This window comes from Bubalus kerabau, chromosome 8 (assembly GCF_029407905.1).
Source record: "Bubalus kerabau isolate K-KA32 ecotype Philippines breed swamp buffalo chromosome 8, PCC_UOA_SB_1v2, whole genome shotgun sequence".
NCBI lineage: Eukaryota > Metazoa > Chordata > Mammalia > Artiodactyla > Bovidae > Bubalus > Bubalus kerabau.
In genome coordinates, this window is record NC_073631.1 from 64,185,617 (window position 1) to 64,212,982 (window position 27,366).

The window sequence follows — 27,366 nt, forward strand, 5'->3', positions numbered from 1 at the left end:
CAGTGAGGTGAAAAGTTGGTTTGAGAACAGCAGAGAGGCTCTGTGACCCTTTAAAGCCCTCCAAGGGTTTTCCTGGGGCCTCCCAGGTGGCACAGTGGTAAAGAACCCGCCTGCCAGTGCAGGAGTTGTGGGTTCAATCCCTGGGCCAGGAAGATCCCCTGGGGTAGGAAATGGCAACCCACCCCAGTGTTCTTGCCTGGAAAATTCCATGGACAGAGGAGCCTGGCGGGCTGCAGTCCATGGGGTAGCAAAGAGTCAGACACAACAGCACACATGCAAGCACATGCGTGAGTCCTAACTCACGGTCCCATCGAGAAGCTAGCCCACAGGGGACACCTTACCCGTGGATCTCCCCGACTGGCCCATGGGGACCAGCAGTGCTCCAGTGCTCACACACACACGCCATCCTATTGCCGGCTCTGTGCCTGCACTCCTGAGAGCAAGCAGACTGCTAGTGAACATGAAAAAAAAAAGAAATGCCAGCCTGAATCTGTAGGCCAGAGAAAGACCACAAACATGAGCTTTAGCCCCAGTCCTGGGAAAGCAGAAGGGAGTTGTCAGCATCTAGCCTTCTGCATTGCAGAATCAAGAGAAGACATACAAGCACAATCTCAAAAGGATATTTTTTGATAAGTTGATTCTAGAGCTCTATTAGACAATACATAAAAATGTTAAGAACATGTATATCCTTAACACAACAATTCCACAATAAATACACACATACTATCATACACTTATTCATCACAAATACATTGTATATACATGTGCAAAAATAATATATGTAATGTATCTTTGTGCAAACATATAGAATACTTATATGTTAAAACTATACAGCCTATTTAAAAACTACACAGCCTATTTAAAAATAAAGTATACCTGTATGTATTGATGTAGATTGTACATCATTGTAGAACAATCTCCATAGTTTATTAAGTAAAAAAGCATATTTCAGAACAGTGTTTAAGTCAATTCATATTTGATTTTTAAAAAGGGACGGTATGTGTATGTACATGTACACACACTTGTATAGCCACAGCTCATCTCTGGTAAGCTATACAAGACACTGGTGACGTTGAAGGACTAGAAGTCAGAAGTAAGAGACTCATTTTTACTCCACACTATTTCTGTTTGACTTTACTATATGCACATACTGTCTTTAAAATTTTCTTGCATTTTTGAGTCCATATTTATTGCTTTACTCAGCATGGATGTGAACCGAATTCTAGGTTTAATAACTGCATTTTGAAATTTAAAATTTCATATTAGAAAATGAAATGATAGTGTCCCTTCCACCTGTGACTCCCATTGCTGCAGTTCTCCCCCACCAAAGATAACTATTTTCAGTTTCTTATAAAACTTACCACTTCTTATATACACAAACATAAAATATGACTCCACCCTTATGGCAGAAAGTGAAGAGGAACTAAAAAGCCTCTTGATGAAGGTGAAAGTGAAGAGTGAAAAAGTTGGCTTAAAGCTCAACATTCAGAAAACGAAGATCATGGCATCCAGTCCCATCACTTCCTGGGAAATAGATGGGGAAACAGTGGATGACTTTATTTTTCTGGGCTCCAAAATCACTGCAGATGGTGACTGCAGCCATGAAATTAAAAGACTCTTACTCCTTGGAAGGAAAGTTATGACCAACCTAGATAGCATATTCAAAAGCAGAGACATTACTTTGCCAACAAAGGTTCGTCTAGTCAAGGATATGGTTTTTCCTGTGGTCATGTATGGATGTGAGAGTTGGACTGTGAAGAAGGCTGAGCGCCGAAGAATTGATGCTTTTGAACTGTGGTGTTAGAGAAGACTCTTGAGAGTCCCTTGGACTGCAAGGAGATCCAACCAGTCCATTCTGAAGGAGATCAGCCCTGGGATTTCTTTGGAAGGACTGATACTAAAGCTGAAACTCCAGTAGTTTGGCTACCTCATGGGAAGAATTGACTCATTGGAAAAGACTCTGATGCTGGGAGGGCTTGGGGGCAGGAGAAGGGGATGACAGAGGATGAGATGGCTGGATGGCATCACTGACTCGATGGACGTGAGTCTGAGTGAACTCGGGGAGTTGGTGATGGACAGGGAGGCCTGGCGTGCTGCGATTCATGGGGTCGCAGAGTCAGACACAACTGAGCGACTGATCTGAGATATATATATATATATATATATATATATATATATGAAGGAAATGGCAACTCACTCCAGAATTTTTGCCTGGAGAGTCCCATGAACAGCCTGGCAGGTTATAGTCCATAGGTCACAAAGAGTCAGACACGACTGAACAACTAACACGTGTGCACACATACACACATATATAATACTTTTCATTGTTCATCGTTTTTTACAGAGAGATTACTATCATATAAATAATTCTGCATGTGTTCTCTTTCCACTTAATTACATACCTTTGAATCAAAGTCAAAAAATAAAAATAGACTGGACATTTTAAAATCTTCTTAGAGGAGGAAACAAGATGCCAGAATAAAAGGAGCTCACCTTCTCTCACAAAAACACCAAAGTTGCAACTAACTGGTGAATAACCATCAGAAAGAGAGACTGGAACCTACCAAAAAAGATATTCTACTTCTGAAGACAAAAAAGCCACAGTGAGATGGTAGGAGGGGCAATTTCGTGATATAATCAAATCCCATTCCTGCCAGGGGCTCTCTCCCACACGGTTGAGAGTTCTGAGTCCCATGTCAGGCTCCCCAGCCTGGGGGTCTGACATTGGGAAGAGGAGCATTTGGCTTTTGAAGGCAAGTGGGGCTTGAGAGCAGGAATTCCACAGGACTAGGGGAACAGAGACTCCACTCTTGGAGGGTGCACACAAGGTTTCATGAGCACTGGGAACCAGGGCAAAGCAGTGACTCCACTGGGCACCTGGAACAGAGTTTACCTGACGGCCTCGGGGGTGTCTTCCTGGGGAGGTAGGAGTCAGCTGTAGCTCACTGTAGGGGGAAGGACACTGGTGGTAGAGGCCCAGGGCGTATCGTGTCTGCTCTCCTAGAGGTTGCTGTTTTGGCACCGAGACCTGGCCCCACACAACAGCGTTTAGGCTCCAGTGCCAGAATGCCCCAGGCCAAACCACCGACAGGGTGGGAACTCAGCACCACCTACCACAGGTCGCCTGAAGTTCTGAGCCCACAGTCACCTCCAAACACATCCCTGCCCACCAGAGGTACATGACTTGGCTTCACCCACCAGGAACAGGCACCAGTCCCTCCCATCAAAGCCTGCATGAGACATGGAACAGCCTCACCCACGAGGGGGCAGACAGCAAAAGCAAGAGGAACTACAAAACGGCAGCCTGAGAAATGGAGTTAGACAAAATGAGGCAGCAATGCAATATGGTCCAGATGAAAAAACAAGATAAAATTCCCCCCAAAACTAAGTGAAGTAGAGATAGGAAATCTGCCTGAATAAGAATCTGGAGTAATGATAGTAAAGATGATTCAAGATCTCAGAAAAAGAATTATTATAGCACAGGCTGAGAAGATACAGGAAATGGTTAACAAAGAGCCAGAGAGTTAAAGAATAGAGATGAACAATACAATAACTGAAATGAAAAATACACTAACTAGAAGGAGTCAACAGTAGAATAAATGAGGCAAAGAGTGACTAAGTGAGCTTTAAAACATTGATGGAAATCAAAGCTATGGAATAGAATAAAACAAAGAATGAAAAGATACCCTGGGACAACATTAAACACCAATATTTGCATTATAAGGGGCCCAGAAAGAGAAAACAGAAAGGGCCTGAGAAAATATTTGGAGAGAGAATAGCTGAAAACGTCCCTAAAATTGGAAAGAAAATACTCAAAATCCAGGAAGTGAAGAGAGTCCCATACAGGATAAATCCAAGCAGGAACATATTAATCAAACTGACAAAAATTGATTGAAAATGGCAAAGAGAAAATATTAAAAGCAACAAGGAGGGAAAGCAACAAAAATATACAAGGGAATCCTCATATGGGTATCATCTGATTTTTCAGCAGAAACTCTGCACGTGAGAAGGGAATGGCAGGATATATTTAAAGTCATGAAAGGGAAAAACCTACAAGGATACTCAGCAAGGCTCTAGTTCAGATAGAGAAATCAAAAGCTCTACAAACAAACAAAAATTAAGAGAATTCAGCACCACCAAACCAGCTTTACAACACATGCTAAAAGAACTTCTCTAGGCAGAAAAGGCCACAACCAGAAAGAGGAAAATTATGGACGGGAAAGCTCACTTATAAAGGCAAACATACATATTTGTCCACACACAAATATGGTATCAAAACCAGCAATCATGAGAAAAATGTAGGATATTGGAAATGCATTTGGAATTAAAAGACTAGCAACTTAAAAAAAATCTTGTGTCTGTGTGTATATATATGTATATACAGAGAGAACAAGAGATGCGTACACACACACACATAGAGAGAGAGATTGTTATAGAAAAACCTTATGGTAACCACAAGCCAAAAATCAACAATAGATACACAAAAGAAAAAGCAGTCCAAACAGAACACTAAAAATAGTCATCAAACTACATGAGAACAAGAGAGGAAGGGAAGAAAAAAAGACCTTCAAGAACAAATCCAAGACAATTTTTTAAATTGCAGTTAAAGCATACATATCAATAATTACCTTAAATGTAAACAGATTAAATGTTCCAACCAAAAGACATAGACTGGCTGAATGGATACATAAACAAGACTTGTATATATGCTGTCTATAATAAACGCACTTCAGATCTAGGAAAACAGATAAAAGTAAAGGGATGGGTAAAGTTATTCAAATGAAAATCAGAAGATCTGGAGTAGCAATATTCATATCAGGCAAAATAGACTTTAAAGACTTAGACAAAGAAGGACACACATATCAAGGAGTCAATCCAAGGAGAAGATTTAACAATTGTAAATATATATGCAGGCAACACAGGAGCACCTCCTCCGTACATAAGGGAAATGATAATAGTCATAAAAGGAAAAAATCAACAGTTACACAAAATAGTGAGGAACTTCTAACACCCCACTAACATCAATGGACAGATCATCTAGACAGAAAATCCATATGGAAACAAAGGCCTTAAATGAGTCGAGACCAGATGAGTGTAATTGTTATTTATAGAACATTCCATCTGAAAGCAGCAGAATATACATTCTTTGCCATTGTACATGAGCATTCTCTAGGACAGATCACATGCTAGGAGCCAAAAAGCAAGCTTTGGTAAATTTAAGAAAACTAAAGTCATATCAAGCATCTTTTCTGACCACAACACTATGAGATTAGAAATCAAAAGATGAAATAAAAAAAAAATACCTAGAGACAAATGAAAGCTACAACAATCCAAAAGCTATGGGATGCAGCAAAAGCACTTTTAAGAAGTAAGTTTATAGCAATACAGTCTTAACTCATGAAACAAAAATCTAAAACAACTTACACCTAAAGCAACTAGAGAAAGAAGGAAAAAAACCCAAAGTTAGAAGGAAAGAAATCATAAATATCAGAGCAGAAATAAATAGAGATGAAGAAAACAGAAAAGATGAATGAAACATAGAGCTGACTTTCTGAAAAAATTGATAAAACTTTTAATCAGACTAATCAAGCAAAAAGAGAGGGCTCAAATCAATCAAATTTGAAATGAAAAAGAAGTTACACTGGACACTATAGAAGTATAAAGGATCATAAGAGACTACTGTATGCCAATAAAATGGGCAACTAGAAGAAATGGACAAATTCTTAGAAAAGTAAAATATTTTAAGACTGAACTAGAAATAGAATATATGAACAGATCATTCCAAGTACTAAAACTGAAACTGATTTAAAAATTTTCAACAAACAAATGTCCAGGACCAGATGGCCTCACAGGTGAATTCTATCAAACATTTAGAGAAGTGTTAACACCTATCCTTCTGAAACTGTTCTAAAAAATTGCAGATGAAAGAATACTCCCAAACTCATTCCAGAGCCACCATCACGCTGCTACCAAAACCAGAAAAAGATAGGAGAAAAAAAAAAACCAATATCACTGATGAACACAGATGCAAAAATCCTTGACAAAATATTAAGAGATTGAATCCAACAATACATTGAAAGGATCATACAACATGATCACCTGGGATTTATCTCAGGGATGCAAGAATTTTTCAATATCTGTATCAATCAGTGTGATATACCACTTTGAGTAAAAACCAAATAGAGGCAGAAAATGCTTTTTGACAAAATTCAATACCCATTTATGACAAAATCTCTCCAGAGAGGGGGCATAGAGGGAATCTACCTCAATATGATAAAGGCCATATATGACAAACCCACAGTTAACATCATACTCAATGGTGAAAAGCTGAAAGCATTTCCTCTAAGATCAGAAACAAGACAAGGATGTCCACTCTAATGGTTTTTTTTTTTTTTTTTTCCCAACAATTTTGGAAGTCCTAGCCACAGCAATCAGAAAAGAAAAAAAATAAAAGGAATCCAAATTGGAAAGGAAGGGAAACTGTCACTGTTTGCAGATGACATACTATACATAAAAAATCCCAAAGATGCTACCAGAAAACTACTTGAGTTGATCAATGAATTTGGTAAGGTTGCAGGATAAAAAAATGAACAAGTCCCTTGCATTTCTATACACTAACCACAAAAGATCAGAAAGAGAAATTAAGGAAACAATCCTATTTATAATTGCATTAAAAATAGAACACGACTTCTAGAAATAAATCGAGGTAAAAGACTTAGAAAACTATTGGAAAACTATAAGACACTGATGAAAGAAACTGAAGATGACAAATGGGTTAGAAGAATTACTATTGTTAAAATGATTATACTACCCAAGTCAATTAACAGATTCAGTGTAATCCTTATCAGAACACCAATGACATTTTTCACAGAACTAGATCAAGTAATTCTAAAATTTGTATGGAAACACAAAGACCCCAAATAATAAAACAATCTTGAGAAACAAGAGCAAAACTAGAAACATCACGCTCCCTGATTTCCAGTTATACTACAAAGCTATAGTGACAGCATGGTTATGATAGCTATCGTAACAGCATGGTTCTGGCAGAAAAAACACAGATCAATGGAGCTCAGAAACAAACACGAGGTTACATGACCAACTGATCTGTGACAAAGGAGGCAAGCATATACAATGGGGAAAAGCCTCTTCAATAAATGGTGTTGGGAAAACTGGACATCTGCATGCAAAAGAATGAAACTGGACTACTCACACTATCTTAAAAAAACTCAAAATAGATTAAAGAATTATATGTAAGACCTGAAACCATAAAACTACTTGTAGAAAACATAGGCAGTAGGCTCTTTGACAACTGTCTTACCAATAATTTTTTTGAATCTGTCTCCATCAATAGAAACAAAAGCAAAAATAAATGAGACTACATCAAACTAAAAAGCTTTTGCACAGCAAACTATCAATAAAACAAAAAGGCAACTTACTAATTGGGAGAAGATATTTGCAAACAATATATCTGATAAGTTAATATCCAAAATATACAAAGAAATCATACAACTTAACACAAAAAGACAACCCAATTAAAAAGCTGGATAGAGGAATAGACTTTTTTTTCCCCCAAAGACAACATACTGATGGCCACAGACACATGAAAAAATGTTCAACGTGGCCATCAGTAATCAGGGAAATGGAAATCAAAACCACAATAAGATAACACCTCACACCTGTCAGAATGGCTATTATGAAAAAGACAACAAAGAACAAGCTGTACAAAAGATGTACAGAAAAAGGAACCCTCGTGTATTGTCAGTGGGACTGAAAATTGATGAGTCCACTATGGAAAACAGTATGGAGTTCTCAAAAAAATTAGAAATAGAACTGCCATATGATCCAGCAACATCACTTTTGGGTATTTACCCAAAGAAAATGAAAACACTAATTTGAAAAGATACATGTACTCAATGTTCATTGCTGTGTTACTTAAAATAGCCAAGATATGGAAGCAATGTACGTGTCCACCGATAAATGAGTGGAGGAAGAAATGTGGTAAACATATGCAATGAAAGGTGGTTGTTGTTTAGTCCCTAAGTCCTGTCCAACTCTTACGCGACCCATGGACTGTAGCCTGCCAGGTTCTGCTGTCCATGGGACTTCCCAGGCAAGAATACTGGAGTGGTTGCCATTTCCTTCTCCAGGGGATCTTCCCAACCCAGGGATTGAACCTGTGGCTCCTGCACTGGCAGGTGGATTCATTACCACTGAGCCACCAGGGAAGCCTCAGAATGGAATGTTACTCAGCCTTGAAAAAAGAAATCTTACAACTTACAACAACATGGATGGAACTAGAGGGTATTATGTTAAGTGAAATAAGTCAGACAGACAAAGACAGATATACTGTATGATTTCACCAACATGTAGAATCTCAAAAACAAATAAAATAGAATGAAAACAGACTCATATAGAGAAGAAATGGGTGGTGCCAGACGAGAGGACATTGAGGGGGACGGTGAAATAAGTGAGGGGATTAAGAGGTACAAACCTCCAGTTATAAATAAGCCATGGGGATATAATATGCAGCATAAGGAAAATGGTAATACTGTAATAACTTTGGGGACAGATGTACTAAACTTACTGAGGTGACCATTTCATAATGTATGCAAATGTCAAATTGCTATGCAGCACATCTGAAATGTAGTACACCTTGCGAATCCCATGAACAGTATGAAAGGCAAAAAGATATGACACTGAAAGACAAACCTGCCAGGTCGGGAGGTGTCCAATATGCTACTGGAGAACAGCAGATAAATAGCTCCAGAAGGAATGAAGAGGCTGAGCCAAAGCAGGAATGACGCCCAGTTGTGGATGGGACCAGTGGTGAAAGTAATGTCCAATGCTGTAAAGAACAATATTGCATAGGAACCTGGAATATTAGGTCCATGAATCAAGGTAAATTGGAAGTGGTCAAATAGGAGATGGCAAGAGTGAATATCGACATTTTAGGAATCAATGCAAATCGGACAGGAACAAGTGAGAATTTAATTCAAATGACCATTAAATCTACTGCTATGGGCACTAATCCCTTAGAAGAAATGGAGTAGCCCTCATAATCAACAAGAGAGTCTGAAATGCAGTACTTGGGTGTAATCTCAAAAATGACAGATCTCTCTTCCTTTCCAAGGCAAATCATTCAATATTGCAGTAATCCACATCTATTCCCCAACCACTGATGCTGAAGAAGCTGAAGTTGAATGGTTTTGTGAAGACCTAATAAGACTTTCTATGGAGAAGGCAATGGCACCCCACTCCAGTACTCTTGCCTAGAAAATCCCATGGACAGAGGAGCCTGGTAGGCTGAAAAGTCCATGGGGTCGCTAAGAGTCGGACACGACTGAGCGACTTCACTTTTACTTTTTACTTTCATGCATTGGAAAAGGAAATGGCAACCCACTCCAGTATTCTTGCCTGGAGAATCCCAGGGACAAAGGAGCCTAATGGGCTGCTGTCTATGGGGTCACACCGAGTCAGACACGACTGAAGCGACTTAGCAGCAGCATGACAAACCTACAGCTGGCATCATACTCAATGGTGAAAAGCTGAAAGCATTCCCTCTAATATCAGGAACAGGAAAAGGATGTCCACTCTCAACCACTTTTATTCAACATAGTTTTGGAAGTCCTACCTACAGCAATCAGAGAAGAAAAAGAAGTAAAGGGAATTCAAATCAGAAAAGAAGAAGCTAAACTGTCACTGTTTGCAGATGATATGGTTCCATACATAGAATATCCTAAAGATGATGCCAGAATACTACTAGAACTCACCAATGAATTTGGTAAAATTGCAAGTTACAAAATTAATACACAGAAGTCTGTTGGATATATATACAATAACAATGAAAGATCAGAAAGAGAAGTTCTAGAAGCAGTTCCATTGCATCAAAAAGAATACAATACCCAGGAATAAACCTACCTAAGGAGACAAAAGACCTGTACACCAAAAAATATAAGATGCTAATGAAAGAAATCAAAGACATAAACAGATGGGAAAATATACCATGTTTGTGGACTGGAAGAATCAATATTGTCAAAATGAGTATACTGCCCAAGGCAATCTACAGATTCTATACAATCCCTATCAAATTACCAATGGCATTTTTCACAGAATGAGAACAAAATATCTCAAAATTTGTATGGAGACAAAAAAGACCCTGAATAGCCAAAGCAGTCTTGAAAAAGAAAAATGGAGCTGGAGGAATCAGGCTCCTTGACGTCAGACTATACTACAAAGCTATAGTCATCAAAACAGTATGGTATTGGTACAAAATAGAAATATAGATTCATGGAACAGGGTAGAAAACCCAGAAATAAGCCCATGCACCTATGGTCAATTAATCTATAACAAAAGAGACAAGATTTCACAATGCAGGAAAGACAGTTTCTTCAACAAATGGTGTGGGGAAAACTGGACAGCCACATGTAAAAAAAAAAAAATGAAATCATATCATTCTTTAACTCCATAAACAAAAATAACCTCAAAATGGATTAAAGATCTAAATGTGAGACTGGACACTATAAAACTCCTAGAGGAAAACATAGGCAGAATACTGTGTGACATAAATCACAGCAACATCTTTTTTGATCCATCTCCAAGAATAATGGAAATAAAAGCAAACATAAACAAATGGGACCTACTGAAACTCAAAAGCTTTTGCAGAGCAAAGGAAACAATAAACAAAATGGAAAGACAGCCCACAGATTGGGAGAAAATATTTGCAAGTTATCTGACCAATAAGGGTTTACTCTCCCAAATTTACTAGTCAATCTAATCATACGGACCACAGCCTGGTCTAACTCAATGAAACTAAGCCAAGACGGGCAGGTCATGGTGGAGAGATCTGACAGAATGTGGTCCACTGGAGAAGGGAATGGCAAACCACTTCAGTATTCTTGCCTTGAGAACCCGATGAACAGTATGAAAAGGCAAAATGATAGGATACTGAAAGAGGAACTCCCCAGGTCAGTAGGTGCCCAATATGCTACTGGAGATCAGGGGAGAAATAACTCCAGAAAGAATGAAGGGATGGAGCCAAAGCAAAAACAATACCCAGTTGTGGGTGTGACTGGTGATAGAAGCAAGGTCCAATGCTGTAAAGAGCAATATTGCATAGGAACCTGGAATGTTAGTTTCATGAATCAAGGCAAATTGGAAGTGGTCAAACAGGAGATGGCAAGAGTGAACGTCAACATTCTAGGAATCAGCGAACTAAAATGGACTGGAATGGGTGAATTTAACTCATATGACCATTATATCTACTAATGTGGGCAGGAATTCCTTAGAAGAAATGGAGTAGCCATCCCAGTCAACAAAAGAGTCCAAAATGCAGTACTTGGATGCAATCTCAAAAATGACAGAATGATCTCTGTTCGTTTCCAAGACAAACCATTCAATATCACAGTAATCCAAGTCTATGCCCCAACCAGTAACGCTGAAGAAGCTGAAGTTGAATGGTTCTATGAAGACATACAAGACCTTTTAGAACTAACACCCAAAAAAAGATGTCCTTTTCATTATGCTGCTGCTGCTGCTAAGTCACTTTAGTCGTGTCCGACTCTCAGAGACCCCATGGACTGCAGCCCACCAGGCTCCTCTGTCCATGGGATTTTTCAGGCAAGAGTACTGGAGCGGGTTGCCATTGCCCTCTCCCCTTTTCATTATCGGGGCCTGGAATGCAAAAGTAGGAAGTCAAGAAACACCTGGGGTAACAGGCAAATTTGGCCTTGGAATACAGAATGAAGCAGGTCAAAGGCAAGAGTTTTGCCAAGAGAACACACTGGTCATAGCAAACACCCTCTTCCAACAACACAAGAGAAGATGCTACACATGGATATCACCAGATGGTCAACACTGAAATCAGATTGATTCTATTCTTTGCAGCCAAAGATGGAGAAGCTCCATATAGTCAGCAAAAACAAGACTGGGAGCTGACTGTGGCTCAGATCATGAACTCCTTATTGCCAAATTCAGTCTTAAATTGAAGAAAGTAGGGAAAACCACTAGACCATTCAGGTATGACCTAAATCAAATCCCTTATGATTATACAGTGGAAGTGAGGAATAGATTTAAGGGACTAATCTGATAGAGTGCCTGATGAACTATGGACTGAGGTTTGTGACACTGTTCAGGAGACAGGGATCAAGACCATCCCCATGGAAAAGAAATGCAAAAAAGCAGAATGGCTGTCTGGGGAGGCCTTACAAATAGCTGTGAAAAGAAGGAGCAAAAAGCAAAGGAGAAAAGGAAAAATAAAAGCATCTGAATGGAGAGTTTCAAAGAACAGCAAGAAGAGATAAGAAAGCCTTCCTCAGTGATCAGTGCAAAGAAATAGAGGAAAATAACAGAATGGGAAAGACTAGAGATCTCTTCAAGAAAATTAGAGATACCAAGGGAACATTTCATGCAAAGATGGGCTTGATAAAGGATAGAAATGGTATGGACCTAACAGAAGCAGAAGATATTAAGAAGAGGTGGCAAGAATACACAGAAGAACTGTACAAAAAAGATCTTCATGACCCAGATAATCACGATGGTCTGCTCACTCACCTACAGCCAGACATCCTGGAATGTGAAGTCAAGTGGGCCTTAGGAAGCATCACTATGAACAAAGCTAGTGGAGGTGATGGACTTCCAGTTGAGCTATTTCAAATCCTGGAAGATGATGCTGTGAAAGTGCTGCACTCAATATGCCAGCAAATTTGGAAAACTCAGCAGTGGCCACAGGACTGGAAAAGGTCAGTTTTCATTCCAATCCCAAAGAAAGGCAATGCCAAAGACTGTTCAAACTACCGCACAATTGCACTCATCTCACAAGCTAGAGTTTTCCTGGTGGCTCAGATGGTAAAGTGTCTGCCTGCAATATGGGAGACCCAGGTTCAATCCCTGGGTTGGGAAGATCTCCTAGAGAAGGAAATGGCAACCCACACCCATGGATGGAGGAGCATGGTAGGCTACAGTCCATAGGGTTGCAAAGAATCGGACATGACGGAGTGACTTCACTTCACACGCTAGTAAAGTAATGCTCAAAATTCTCTAAGCCAGCCTTCAGCAATACGCAAACCATGAACTTCCAGATGTTCAAGTTGGTTTTAGAAAAGGCAGAGGAATCAGAGATCAAATTTCCAACATCCGCTGGATCATCAAAAAAGCAAGAGAGTTCCAGAAAAACATCTATATCTGCTTTATTGACTATGCCAAAGCCTTTGACTGTGTGGATCACAATAAACTGTGGAAAATTCTGAAAGAGATGGGAATACCAGACCATCTGACCTGCCTCTTGAGAATCCTGTATGCAGGTCAGGAAGCAACAGTTAGAATTGGACATGGAACAACAGACTGGTTCCAAATAGGAAAAGGAGTATGTCAAGGCTGTATATTGTCACCCTGTTTATTTAACTTATATGCAGAGTACATCATGAGAAACACTGGGGTGGAAGAAACACACGCTGGAATCAAGATTGCTGGGAGAAATATCAATAACCTGAGATATGCAGATGACACCACCCTTATGGCAGAAAGTGAAGAGGAACTCAAAAGCCTCTTGATGAGAGTGAAAGAGGAGATTGAAAAAGTTGGCTTAAAGCTCAACATTCAGAAAACGAAGATCATGGCATCTGGTCCCATCACTTCATGGGAAATAGATGGGGAAACAGTGGAAACAGTGTCAGACTTTATTTTTGGGGGCACCAAAATCACTGCAGATGGCAACTGCAGCCATGAAATTAAAAGACGCTTACTCCCTGGAAGGAAAGTTATGACCAACCTAGATAGCATATTCAAAAGCAGAGACATTACTTTGCCAACTAAGGTCCGTCTAATCAAGGCTATGGTTTTTCCTGTGGTCATGTATGGATGTGAGAGTTGGACTGTGAAGAAAACTGAGTGCCGAAGAATTGATGGTTTTGAACTGTGGTGTTGGAGAAGACTCTTGAGAGTCCCTTGGACTGCAAGGAGATCCAACCAGTGCATTCTGAAGGAGATCAGTCCTGGGTGTTCTTTGGAAGGAATGATGCTAAAGCTGAAACTCCAATACTTTGGCCACCTCATGCGAAGAGTTGACTCACTGGAAAAGACTCTGATGCTGGGAGGGATTGGGGGCAGGAGGAGAAGGGGACGACAGAGGATGAGATGGCTGGATGGCATCACTTACACGATGGACGTGAGTCTCAGTGAACTCCGGGAGTTGGTGATGGACAGGGAGGCCTGGCGTGCTGCAATTCATGGGGTCGCAAAGAGTCGGACATAACTGAGCGACTGAATTGAATTCCCAAATTTACAAACAGTTTATGATGCTTAGTACCAACAAAAACAAACTCAAATAGTAGGCAGAAGACCTGAATAGACTTTTCTCTAAAAAGTACATAAAGATGGCCAATAGACACAGGAAAAGATGTTCAATATCATTTGTTATTACAGAAATGCAAATCAAAATTACAATGAGACTATCATCTCACACAGTTCAGAATATCTATCATCAAAAAATCCACAAACAACAAATGTTGGAGAGGGTGTGGAGAGAAGGGAACCCTCCTGCACTCTTGGTGGGAATGTAAATTGGTTCTGTCACTATGGAGAACAGTATGGAGGTTCCTTAAAAATCTAAAAATGGAGCTACCATGTGACCCTGCAATCCCACTCCTGAGCATATATCCAGAGAAAAACATGGCCTGAAAAGATACATGCACCCCAATGTTCATTGCAGCACTGTTTACAATAGCCTAGACCTAGAAGCAACCTAAATGTCCATTGACAGAGAAACAAATAAAGAAGATAGGGTACCTATATACAATGGAATATTACTCAGCCATTAAAAAGGATGAAATAATGCCATTTGCAGCAACATGGATGGACCAAGAGTGTCATACTGAATGAAGTAAGTCAGACATAGGAGAAATATCATATGACATCCCTTATATGTGGAATCTAAAAAGAAATGATACAAATGAACTTACTTACAAAATAGAGACTCACAGACTTAAAAAACAAATTTATAGTTGCCAGGGGGAAGGGACAGTTAGGGACTTTGGGAAGGTCATGTACACACTGCTATATTTAATTTGGATAACGAACAAAGATCTATTGTATAACACATGAAATTCTGCTCAATGTTATGTGCCAGCCTGTATTAGAGGAGGGTTTGGGGATGAATGGATATGTGTATATGTATGGGTATGGCTGAGTCCCTTTCCTGTTCACCTGAAACTACAACATTGTTAATCGGCTATAACCCAAAACAAAATGTTTTTGGTGTTAAATACTAAAAGATGATGCTGTTAAAGTGTTGCACTCAACATGTCAGCAAATTTGGAAAATTCAGCAGTGGCCACAGGACTGGAAAAGGTCAGTTTTCATTTCAATCCCAAAGAAGGGTGATGCCAAAGAATTTTCAAATTACCACATTAATTGCACTCATTTCACAAGCTAGCAAGGTTATGCTCAAAATCCTTCAGGCTAGGTTTCAGCAGTGTGTGAACCAAGAACTTCCAGATGTACAAGTTGGGTTTAGAAAGGGCAGAGGAGCCAGAGATTAAATTGCCAACATTTGTTGGATCATGGAGAAAGGAAGGGAATTCCAGAAAACATCTACTTCTGCTTCTTTGACCACATTAAAGCCTGTGACTGTGTGGATCACAACAAACTGTGGAAAATTCTTAAATAGATGGGAGTACTGGACCACCTTACTTGTCTCCTGAGAAAGCTGTATGCAGGTCAAGAAGCAACAGTTGAAACTGGACATTGAACAACTGATTGGTTCCAAACTGGGAAAGGAATATGACAAGGTTTTATATTGTCACCCTGCTTATTTAACTTATATGCAGAGTACATCATGGGAAATGCTGGGCTGGATGAATTACAAGCTGCAATCCAGATTGCTTGGAGAAATATCAACAACCTCAGACATGCAGATGACACCACCCTTATGGCAGGAAGCACATAGAAACTAAAGAGCCTCTTGATGAAAGTGAGAGAGGAGAGTGAAAAAGCTGGCTTAAAACTCAACATTCAAAAAACAAAGATCATGACATCCGTTCCCATCACTTCATGGCAAATAGAAGGGGGAAAAGTGGAAGTGGTGACGGATTTTACTTTTCTGGGTTCTGGAAAGTCACTTCAGACAGCCACAAAATTAAAAAATGCTTCCTCCTTGGAAGGAAAGCTATGACAAACCTAGACAGTGTATTCAAAAGCAGAGATATCAGTTTACCAACAAAGTCCATATAGTCAAAGCTATTGTTTTTCCAGTAGTCATGTTCAGATGTGAGAGTTGGACCATAAAGATCATGTAGGAATGTGAGAGTTGGACCATATAGAAGACAGCACCAAAGAATCGATGCTTTTGAACTGTGGTGCTGCTGAAGAAGATTCTTGAGAGTCTCTTGAACAGCAAGGAGATCAAACCAGTCAATCCTGAAGGAAATCAACCCGGAATATTCATTGAAAGGACTGATGCTGAAGCTCCAATACTTTGGCCACCTGATGCAAATAGCCGATTCTTTGGAAATGACCTTAATACTAGGAAAGACTGAAGGCAATAGAAGGGGGCAGCAGAGGACAAGATAGTTAGATAGCATCACTGACTCAATGGGCATGAATCTGAGTAAACTCCAGCAGATGGTGAAGGAGAGATGAGCCTGGCATGCTGCAGTCCACGGGGTGGCAAAGAGTTAGACAGGACCTAGTGACTGAACAACAGCAAAGAGGTCTTGAGTGAATTTCTGGGTGCCACTCCACAACTGTCCACTAGAGGGAACACAAACTCTTTGTTCCCACTCTCTTTTAGCTCTTTTCCTTTTCAGTATTTTATGTCAGGCCCTCTAGGACTTCCCTGGTGGCTCAGATGGTAAAGAGTCCACCTGCAATGTGGGAGACCAGGGTTTGATCCCTGGGTTGGGAAGATCCCCTGGAGAAGGGAGTGGCAACTCACTCCAGTATTCTTGCCTGAGAAATTCCATGGACAGAAGAGCCTGGTGAGCTACAGTCCACGGGGTTGCAAAGAGTCAGACATGACTGAGCTACTAACACACACATACAGAGGCCCTCTGGGCTTCCCAGGCGGCACTAGTGGAAAAGAACCCCACCCCCCGCCCCCCTCCGCCAATGTAGGAGACATAAGATACATGGGTTTGATCCCTGGGTCTGAAGCCTGAAAGATCCCCTGGAGAAGGGAATGGCAACCCACTCCATTGCTCTTGAAAGGAGAATCCCATGGACAGAGGAGCCTGATAGGCTACAACTCATAGGATTGCGCAGAGTCTGACACAACTGAAGTGACTTAGCACAGCATAGCACAGGAAAGAGGTCCTGTGCTGTTTTCTTTTCCAGGAAAGATGTACATATCACCTTAAATTGCTCTGGAGAAGGAGTTACTGACGTGTCCTGCAGGTCTTCCAAAATCTGTTTCCTCCCTTCAATTTAAATCTCACTGGCCAGTTTGTCATAAAATTCCCTGAGATGATGCACTGAAAAGCAATATATATATAAATAAATATATATACACACACACACACACACACACTCTCTCTCTCTCTGTATATAAATATACAGAGTCTATTGTATGCTAAAGTATATACTATTTACAGTCTTGACAGATATCTTTAATAGCATTTTAATGTCTGTTTGAAATGTGAGCAATTTGAGATTCAGATGGTATTTTATCTTACCACAGCTTCCTAACATAATTACCTAAGACACTTCTCAGGAAAACCAGTATTTTGCTTTTAGAGAAATGAGAGAGAAAAGATACCAGATGCCTTGGCCAAAGAGATTTCTCAGCTCAGCAGCTAACAGCGACCCACAACCTGGGGTCCCCCTTGTTTCTGGATTTCACACAGGTGAGCCTAGGAACTGGTGATTTCTCATCTTGTTTTGATATGTTAATATAATAGCTCTGTGGGTCTTTAGGTCTTATGTCACAAACCCAAGACACCCAGTGACAATGCAGCTGTCAGACCTTGTAATCTGGGTTATTTTAAAATACTGGGAACCACAGCAAGTTCTAACCATCTCTCACTGCACTCCCCAAGTAAACAGGTCTATAAATTGGGATTCCTGAGGGCCTTTGGGAAACACTGGAGGTGTCTCGGGGTTGGATGTGTGATGAGATTTGTCAGGGATAATTTCAGGCTTTGAGAACTGTATGCTGCAGATGAGAACTAAGGCCAGAAGTTGCCTATGAAGGTGGATGCATCCGATCCTCCCAGGTATGCATTGCACCCTGCTGACCTCAGCACCAAAACCACTCAGTCTGACTGCTGCTTGCCAGCAAGCAGGCCCATAAACCCCTCTGTGAGCTACATATGAAAATATTAGGACTTCTAAAAATTTCTCTGGTAATTTAAGACTTGGATAAAAAAACGATGAAGAATATGTTCAGAAAAATTCAGAAGAAAAGTTAAAAAAAAATTCCTAGAGCACCAGTTGCTTACCAGTTTTCTGAATATTGGACTTCCTCGGTGGCTCAGACGGTAAGGCGTCTGTCTACAATGTGGGAGACCCGGGTTCGATTCTTGGGTTGGGAAGATCCCTTGGAGAAGGAAATGGCAATCCACTCCAGTACTACTGCCTGGAAAATCCCATGGACAGAGGAGCCTGGTAGGATATAGTCCATGGGGTCGCAAAGAGTCGGATATGACTGAGCGACTTCACGTTCACGTTTCTGAATATTCATAGTAAGGATTTACCCAACACAAATCTTTGAAACCTGGTCCTGTGTTTGGTAACTGAAGTAATGAGAGACCCTCTCTGCCAGTTGTACTGGGACAGCAAGCCAAGAACCCAGACTCTTAATAAAACAGCCACCGTCACAATGGCTCTCCTGCCGTTCGTCACCTTTGACCCTTCATGTGTTGAGCACCTTGTTGATCTGCTTCACAGGTAGTTATTGCCCCTGCTGAAGGAATCCCTTACCTAGGCAGTGAAAGCCACACGAAGATTCTTATACACTCGTGCATGTCTTCATGTTTCAGTCACCTCATCTCTGTCTTGGGTAGTGTTTATAGTGGGTTCAGCCATACCTCTCCGTACTCTGTTTAAACAAATTCCCCTCAAGTCTCTCAATGTGTGTCTCTGGGCACCTTCGCTGACCCACCCAGACCACAGCGGGACCTAATCAGCATTCTAGCATGGACGCTTGGGGTCAGCGCTGCAGGCCAGCACACTCCTAGCGAGACCCTTCAATGCACTGATGCGGGATCCCCACTGCCCAGGAAAGCAACGCTCCTTGTCTGAAATCTCAGTCAGAGGTAACACTGGAGCAGGATGGAACCTGAGGGCAGGAAACACTGGCCACAGGTGGCCCGCCAGCGGGGCCTCATCCTGGCCCTTCCTGACTCCCTGTCCTTGGGCTTTTAAAGTCAGTAAATGGGGGCATTTCTACAGCCTAGAAAATTCACAGGATTCCTTGAAGCATGGAGCAGTGAGGGTGCCCCCTTGGCCGAGAGGTAAAGCCATCTCAGCAGCCTCTTTAAAATCCTACTTTACGGTTTCAATGTGATTAAAGACCTAAATGTACAACCTGATACTATAAAATTCCTAGAGGAAACCATAGGCAGAACATTCTTAGGCATAAATCGCAGGAATATAATTTTTAATCTGTCTCCTAGAGTAATGAAAGTAAAAACAAAAATAAACAAATGGGACCTACTTAAACCCAAAAGCTTTTGCACAGCAAAGAAAAACCATAAAGCAAAAAGACAACCCATAGAATGGGAGAAAATATTTGCAACTGACAAGGGGTTAATCTCCAAAATTTACAACGAGTTCATGAAGCTCAATATCAAAAATAACCCAATCCTCCAAAGAACACAGATGGCCAAAGGCACATGAAAAGATACTCAACATTGCTAATTATTAGAGAAATACAAAACTACAATGAGATATCACCCTACACCAGTCAGAATGACCCTCATCAAAAAGTCTATAAACAAGCAAGGACCTACTATATAGCACATGGAACTCTGCTCAATGTTATGTGGCAGCCTGCATGGGAGAGGAGCTTGGGGGAGAATGGATACGTGTACGGCTGAGTCCTTTACTGAAACTATCACAACATAGTTAATCTGCTATACCCTAATATAAAATAAGTTAAAAAAAAGGCTATAAACAATAAATGCTGGAGAGGATGTGGAACCTGCATACACTGTTGGTGGAAATGTTAATTGATCCAGCCACTGTGGAGAACAGTATGGAGGTTCCTTGAAAAGCTAAAGAATAGATCTACCACATGCTCCAGCAGTCCCACTCCTGGTGATGTTTCTGGAGAAAAACATGGTTCAAAATGATACATGCACCGTGATGTTCATTGCAGTGCTGTATAAAACAGCTAGGACATGGAAGCAACTAAAACCTACATTGACAGAAGAATGGATAAAAAGACGTATATATACAGTGGAATATTACTCAACCATTAGAAAGAAAGAATGGCACTTGCAGCAACATGGATGGACCTAGAGACTATCATACTAGATGAAGTGTCAGGACAAATGTCACATGACATCACTTGTATGGGAATCTAAAAATATCATGCAAATGACCTTGTTTACAAAGCAGAAACAGACTCACAGACTTTGAAAACAAACTTACGGTTACCAAGGGGAAAAGTATTGGGGGGTGAAGGGCTAAATTAGAAGTTTGGGATTGACGTACACACTACATATATAAAATAAGTAAATCAACATGGACCTAGTACAGCACAGGGAACGCTACTCATTATTCTGTAATAAATGGAAAAAGAATTTGAAAAGAACAGATATATGTATTGAATCACTTTGTTATACACCTGAAATTGACACAACATTGTAAATCAATTATAAATATAAAATTTTTGAATAGAAATCCAAATAAATAAATAAAAATGCCCCTCAGGACATCTCTGAACTCAGAGTGAAGACACTATCCCAGGATGCAGAGTGGGCCTGGAGGCCTGACACCCTCCTCCAGCTTGCAGACTTGGGTTCAGCCCGAAGCAGCCAGTTCTGATGCAATCACACAGTGCCAGCCAATTGTCCTCATTCACCATCACAGTAAAACCTGAGTCCTTAATGCTCCCCACCAGCAACAAATCACTGAATTAAATAACTCATCATGATGGAGGCAGCAGGGCACTCAGGCGCGCCCATCTTCCACCACCGACTACTGATGGGACCTCAGTTGCTCAGCACACACTAGCAGGCGCCCCAGAACCAAAGGCGCCTACTACAGGCTGGCTGTGCGGTTTGACCCCCCAGATGCAGGAAAACGCCGGCACGTGGGAAACCTCTTCTGGGGCCTGTCTCTCTCCTGTCTCCCTCCTGCCCAGGCCCCCGGAACCACCTGTGCAAGAAGACCAGGCTCTGGGGGGGCAAGGCAGCGCCCTCTTTTCCAGCTGCTCTTCAGCCTGTGGATGTCACTGATCTCACTGGCCTGCCTTTCCCGTGTTACCAGCCCTGACCTGGCCCCCTGGGTACCCAGATCTGAGAAAAGACAGTGTTGCCCCTCCAGCCCCCACCCCTGAGGTGAAGAGAAGAATGCTGACACCAAGGTGCCCCAGACCACACCTTATCTCTGCCTTTGAAGCTCAAAGCTTGTCCTCCCTGCTCCAGGCTGCAAGTGTCTGGGGGCCTGGCCACCCCGGCCCTCTGCCCTCTGCTTTTCTTGGTCTCTGCTGCTGCGGCAACTCCAGGTCAACCTTGGCTACTCGGCCTCCCGAGCAGCTTCCGGAGGGCAGGAGACCACAGAAAGTGCTCCTGGGCCTGGGCCTGTGGCCTTATTCCCTCCTCCCCTCCTCCATGCCCCCGGCCTTTGTCACGGCCACTTGTTTTCCACAGGCCTCCTTATCTGCTTGACAGGTTCCAGGCCAACTGCATTCCTTATCACAGCAAAACCTGAGTCCCCAGTGCTCCCCACCCACAACAAGAATCATTTAATTAAATAATTCACCACGATAGAGACAGCAGCTTAGGACAGCCCATCTCTGACCACTGACTATTGATGAGAGCTCGGCTTCTAAGCAGACACCATTAAGCGCCTCAGAATCCAACGTGCCAAGCGAAACATGCGTCCTGTGGTCTGACCCTGAAAGTGAGGGTCATCCCCCCATCCCCATGAGTGATCTGTTTTATGCTCAGCAGACTCCTCGCCAATGCAGGTCCCCCTGCCTCCACTTTTAGGCAGTGGCCTGCTTCTCAGTGGTGGTCAGGCCTCCCTGCACCCCCGCTCTCGGTCAGACCCTAGCATCTGATCTTGTGTCCGTCTTTATGGTGTTGTTCACACAAAGGAGCCTCGTCGTGCTTGGCTGGGGGCTGTGTCTAGGCACAGAGCAGCAGTCTGAGAACTCCCCCAAAACTTGCACCTCCCAGAAGGGCTTGGCCACCACAGAAATTGCTGGTGATGAGGAAGGGGATTGCCACACACACCCAATAGTTCATTTCTTATTACAAGGAGGGAGGAACATTTCCATTTTTCAGCTATGGAAACATGCTTACAGGTCAAGTAACTTGGCCAGAGTCACAATAAGTTCCAGGTGGGTTTAACAGGACTCTGGGCCTGTAATATTCACTACAGCTGAGCTCTCAGTACCTCCCAGAGCTGTCCCCCCTCCACCTTGCTGGGCCTCTAGCTTGACCTGTAAATGTTCCAGGGACCTGCTCCTCGGGGTGAGGGGGACCACTGTCCTGGCCCCTCCATGTCCACTGCTGCTCCACTCCAGCCTCATCCCTTGCTCAGGGACCAGTGTGATGCCCGGCACGTTTCTTGCCAGGCTCTGCGGTGCTCCAACGCTGCAGCCTCTTCCTCTACTCTGCACAAGGCCTGCAGAGCAGCCTACCAGCTCCCAGGCCTGCTGCCTCTTAACTCTGGCCTTGGGTTCTGTTTAGTCTTCTCCCCACAACCCTTCATAAACTTGCTAGAGTGACCTGGACGGAGCCCTTCCCTCCTCCACACCCTTGTCCTCAGTAGCCCCTGCCCAGAATACTGTCTTCTGCCTGCTTGCACTGCCCGCACCAGTCTTGCCCATTAAAGCCCCAGCTCAGAAAACTTTCCCAGGAAGACTACTCAGATTTGCCGCCAAGTGAAAACATACCCTTTTCCTCGGATTCGCACAGCACTTTATATCTCTGCTTGACAAGTTATTTTGTTTATTCTTAAGTATGAGCCTACCCCCCTAAAGAACTTTAAAAACAAGGCCTTTGCATTCAGAGCTGAGTCAGGAATCCCAACTTTGTGACTTACCAACTAATGGGTGCGATGGAGTCAGCCTCAAGTCCTCGGAGAATGTCCTCAGGTTAGCTGTGTAAGTCACCTGGCCAGCCGTGGGATACTCAGGAGGCAGATAGTGCCCGCTCTGCTCCAGACCTCCTCTTCCTGGTTTCAGCAAAGCTACCCACCTCCACTCCTCTGAGCCTGCCTGGCTTCAGCAGCAATCAGGCTAAGCAGGCACTCCTGTGGTGGGCGGGGCTCTCCCCGTGGTGGGCGGGGCTCTCCCGTGGTGGGCGGGGCTCTCTGTGGATGCAGACATCCCAGGGGGCCCATCATCCAGGAAAGGGTGCCTCAGATGGGCAGACCTCATGCTGCCACTCTGTCCGGGAGTCCAGACCTACTCAAAGGTCCTTCCAAGGGGCAGGAGCTGCTGGCCTCCGGTGGGGTTAGGCAGGGAGTCTCCCATCTGCCCCCACAAGTTGAAGATGAGGAAGCTTGTTCATGATTCCCTGGCTTGTTTCTTTGCCCCCTTAGGGAAAGTTGGTCAATTGTGTCTGACTCTTTGTGACCCCACGGACTGTAGCCCACGAGGCTCTTCTGTCCATGGAATTCTCCAGGCCAGAATACTGGAGTGGGTAGCCATGGGTTCCCTTCTCCAGGGGATCTTCCCAAGCCAGGGACCGAACCCAGGTCTCCTGCACTGCAGGCAGATTCTTTACCGTCTGAGCCACCAGGGAAGCCCCTTTGCCCACTTAGGCCTGTACCAAAGCTCATCTGTGCGGTGGGTGGGGGCATGCCAGCAGTGAGTGCCTTGAGGTCGGGGCCACAGCATGGAGACTGGGTAGAGAGCTGGGCTGGAAGGAACTGGCCCTCCCCATGGAGCACCCAGAGTCTGGGGGCTCAGGGTTCTGTTTTATGAAAGGGCCTATGGTTTTCTTATAAAACGGAAGAGGCAGTTATGAATCACTTTGTCTGGCTGCTGCATGAGGATTCCCAGCTTCCTAAGGCCTGGCATTCAAGATTCCTGCCGGCTGCTCCTTCAGGAAACTCCTCTGCCTCTTCCAGGCTCACCAAGGGGAGAATGGAGAATACAGGGGATTCTGTAACCAGGCCCTTGCAGCCCCTGCTGGAGATAGGCACAGACCAGAACCATGGCCGAGTGATTCTGGAAGTCAGGGGTCTTCCTCCCTCTCCTCTGATCATCCCCAGAGCCAAATCTCATGGGTGCACCATGTGTGACAAATGAAAAGCAGCCCAAAGTTTTTAAATATCCCTTTCTTGTCTTTGTTCCAAATACCTATATTTTACCTCCAAATATGAATATTTTAATTTCACCATTCCAGAATTAACACTTGATCACTTTCAGTGACTCCTTCCTAGCAAAATGCCCCTTCAGGGAGTGGCATAAGAAGAAAGAGTTATAATTCCCTTTACATGTTTACACATCTGCTGTGAGGACTTTAGCATGCCTGGCCTACAGGGAAATGTAGTGTTTTTCTGTTTAAAAAGTATAAAACCTTGAACATTGTCATTTTGGGGCAAGCTTGGGCCTTTTATTATGTATGTATTTATTTCATTGTGACTACGAAACGTCTAAAACAGACAAAAGTAGAAGAGCATCATGAATCCCTATGTTCCTATCACCCAGCTTCAACAACTATCCATAATTTGTAAATTTAAGTATCCTTTGGATTCTAAGCTCTACTCAATTCTCTCATACTTACTGTGCAGGGGGAGAGAGAAGAGATGAGCCATCTGATTATTAGTTAATCTTAACACTTCTAGAAAACTTGAGCTTTGAATTCTGTAAGTTTTATGAATATCCTGCCTCTGGGCTAAAGGCTCCCAGGCCCAGGCAGGGAGGAGCCTAGGGAGGCACTCTCTGCTGGGGGAAGCCTCCATCATCCCACAGCCTGGCTGGGAACTGAGACTTTCAAAGGCTAAATGTGCCCACCGTTAGACCAGTGACGATACCACTTAAGATTCCACGTCTGAGTCCAGCTGTTACTCCTGGGAGACAGTCCGCCATATCCTGTCAACTCAAGCCGAAAAAAAGCACAGGTTCTGTTTCTGGATGATTTACTGCATGTCCTACCAAGTTTCTCCACCAGGGGGAGTTGTGAAGTGCAGTCTTGGACGCTTCCAGAGCCTCTGGGTCTTTCTCAATGGAATGTGGGGCGGGATGATCAATGACAGGCTCCATTGGGTGGGGATCCTTACTTTTGAGAGCTGGGTTGGACCAGTGGACAGTCCAGGATAACATACTGTTGGGAAAGCACAAAGCATCTGTTCCAGTTGAGGATAACAGAAACTCAGGGAATAAAAATGAAGACAACAAAAAATAGAAGAATTATTTTTAAATGCTGCTGCTTGTTGAGTTCTCACCATGTGTCAGGGGTAATGGCTCCCCCACCGCCACCACCACCCGCCCCCCTCCAGCCCCGGAGTTGAGCTCTGTGGTCAGAGAGCATGCTGAGAATTTTATAGATGTTATTTACTCTCTGCAGCCCTGAGGGGTTTTATCCCCACTTAATAGATAAGAAACCCAGGACTCAGCCAGATAAGCAGAACCTGCAGGGGCCACAGCTTGGACATAGCAGAGCTGGGACTCCGCAGCCAGGTCTGCTGCCTTCAAACCCTGGGCCTGTGGCTACCAAGCAATGCCTTCACTTCTGGGGTCCTCAGGAAACAAGCACCCCCACTCTATGTCTGGGGTGCGAGTGTGCATCCAGCCAAGGCTACACAGAGACACTGAGCAAACTTCAGTGTATGAACTACCATTCAGCTCCCCAGCCTCTGGCTCAAATCATGGGACTTTCACAAAAGTCATTTAACTGGATTTTTCTCCCCTCTTCTCACCTAAGAAGCCCTTTTCTTTCCACAGTTTTGTGCAAAAATCTGGCTAAAAGAACTTGGAGCATCTGAATGGTGAATGCAGGTGGAAGTTTTAACTGCAGATAAAGGAGAAGGCAATGGCAACCCACTCCAGTACTCTTGCCTGGAAAATCCCATGGACGGAGGAGCCTGGTAGGCTGCAGTCCATGGGGTCGCTAAGAGCTGGGCATGACTGAGCAACTTCACTTTCACTTTTCACTTTCATGCATTGGAGAAGGAAATGGCAACCCACTCCAGTGTTCTTGCCTGGAGAATCCCAGGGACAGGGGAGCCTGGTGGGCTGCCGTCAATGGGATCGCACAGAGTTGGACACGACTGAAGTGACTTAGCAGCAGCAGCAAAGTACCAAAAAAGGTCAGCTCAGCTGAGAAGCACTCCTTCCTACCCACCATGACTTTTCATTCTAACTCGACTGCTTTCAGTCAAGACTCAGCTATCACAGGTTCCAGGTCTCCAGGCGCTGCTCACCCACCCACTGGAGAGACAGCTCCTGGGAGTAGTAATGGGTGATGACCAGGTACCCAAAAAGCTCCCGGAAAGGGGTTTCTTTCCTGTGCTCATGACCAATGATGCTCCCAGGAGCCCGATGCCCCAGGTGTCCATCCTTTGATGGACAAGGACCCTTTCACTGCCCATCCAGCCCTGGGTTTCAAGTCACTAGATTCCCACTGGTGGTGATGGTGGTCCACACATTCACTGCCATTGTTAACTCTCTCACACGTCAGTGTCAGCAGCATAGGGCTGAGATGTATGCATGGGCTTTGGACTGAGTGTGGATCCCGTCTATGTACTTACTGGCTGTGTGACCTTCAGGAGGTGAAACTCCGTAAGCCTGTTTCTTCGGCTGTGAAATGGGCATTATAATCCCAGTCTCATGGGGACCTACAGGAGACCCCAACCTGGGAAGGAAAGAGTACTTGATGGCAGTTAACCCACACGTCCCACCCCCCACCCCCAACACCCACCCTCAAAGGAGGACCCAACCTCTCTTGATGCTCCCAGGCTTAGTTTCCTGGGGATCCAGAATCAACAGCTATTCCTCAGGATCAGCAGATGGAGGCTTTGGGTAGAGAATGCCTGGGGAATGCTGGGGAACTGAAGGTGAACTGAATTGAACGGGGAAGGAGGAAAGGAGATCATTCAAATGGTTCTTCAAAGTGATAGATGGTCCAGCAAAGGGGTCAGAGGATGAAGCACTGGATGGGAGGGAAGAGACAATCTAAAGATTGGACAGAGATTCCCGGAGGTCAGTGAGGTGTGATGGGTACCTCCGCAGGATCTCAAGGCGAGGATGCA

The 27,366-nt window shown here is 43.3% G+C and overlaps 1 long non-coding RNA gene across 1 annotated transcript; it reads right to left on the minus strand.

Moving 5' to 3' along the window:
* LOC129659217 (uncharacterized) lies at nucleotides 1–26,977 on the minus strand. The gene is made up of 5 exons (XR_008717896.1): nucleotides 26,866–26,977; nucleotides 23,209–25,439; nucleotides 17,344–17,462; nucleotides 8,710–8,845; nucleotides 1–451 (listed from the first exon to the last, which is right to left on the minus strand). It is a non-coding gene; the product is annotated as an uncharacterized LOC129659217 (long non-coding RNA).
* Between the last annotated feature and the right edge of the window lie 389 nt (nucleotides 26,978–27,366).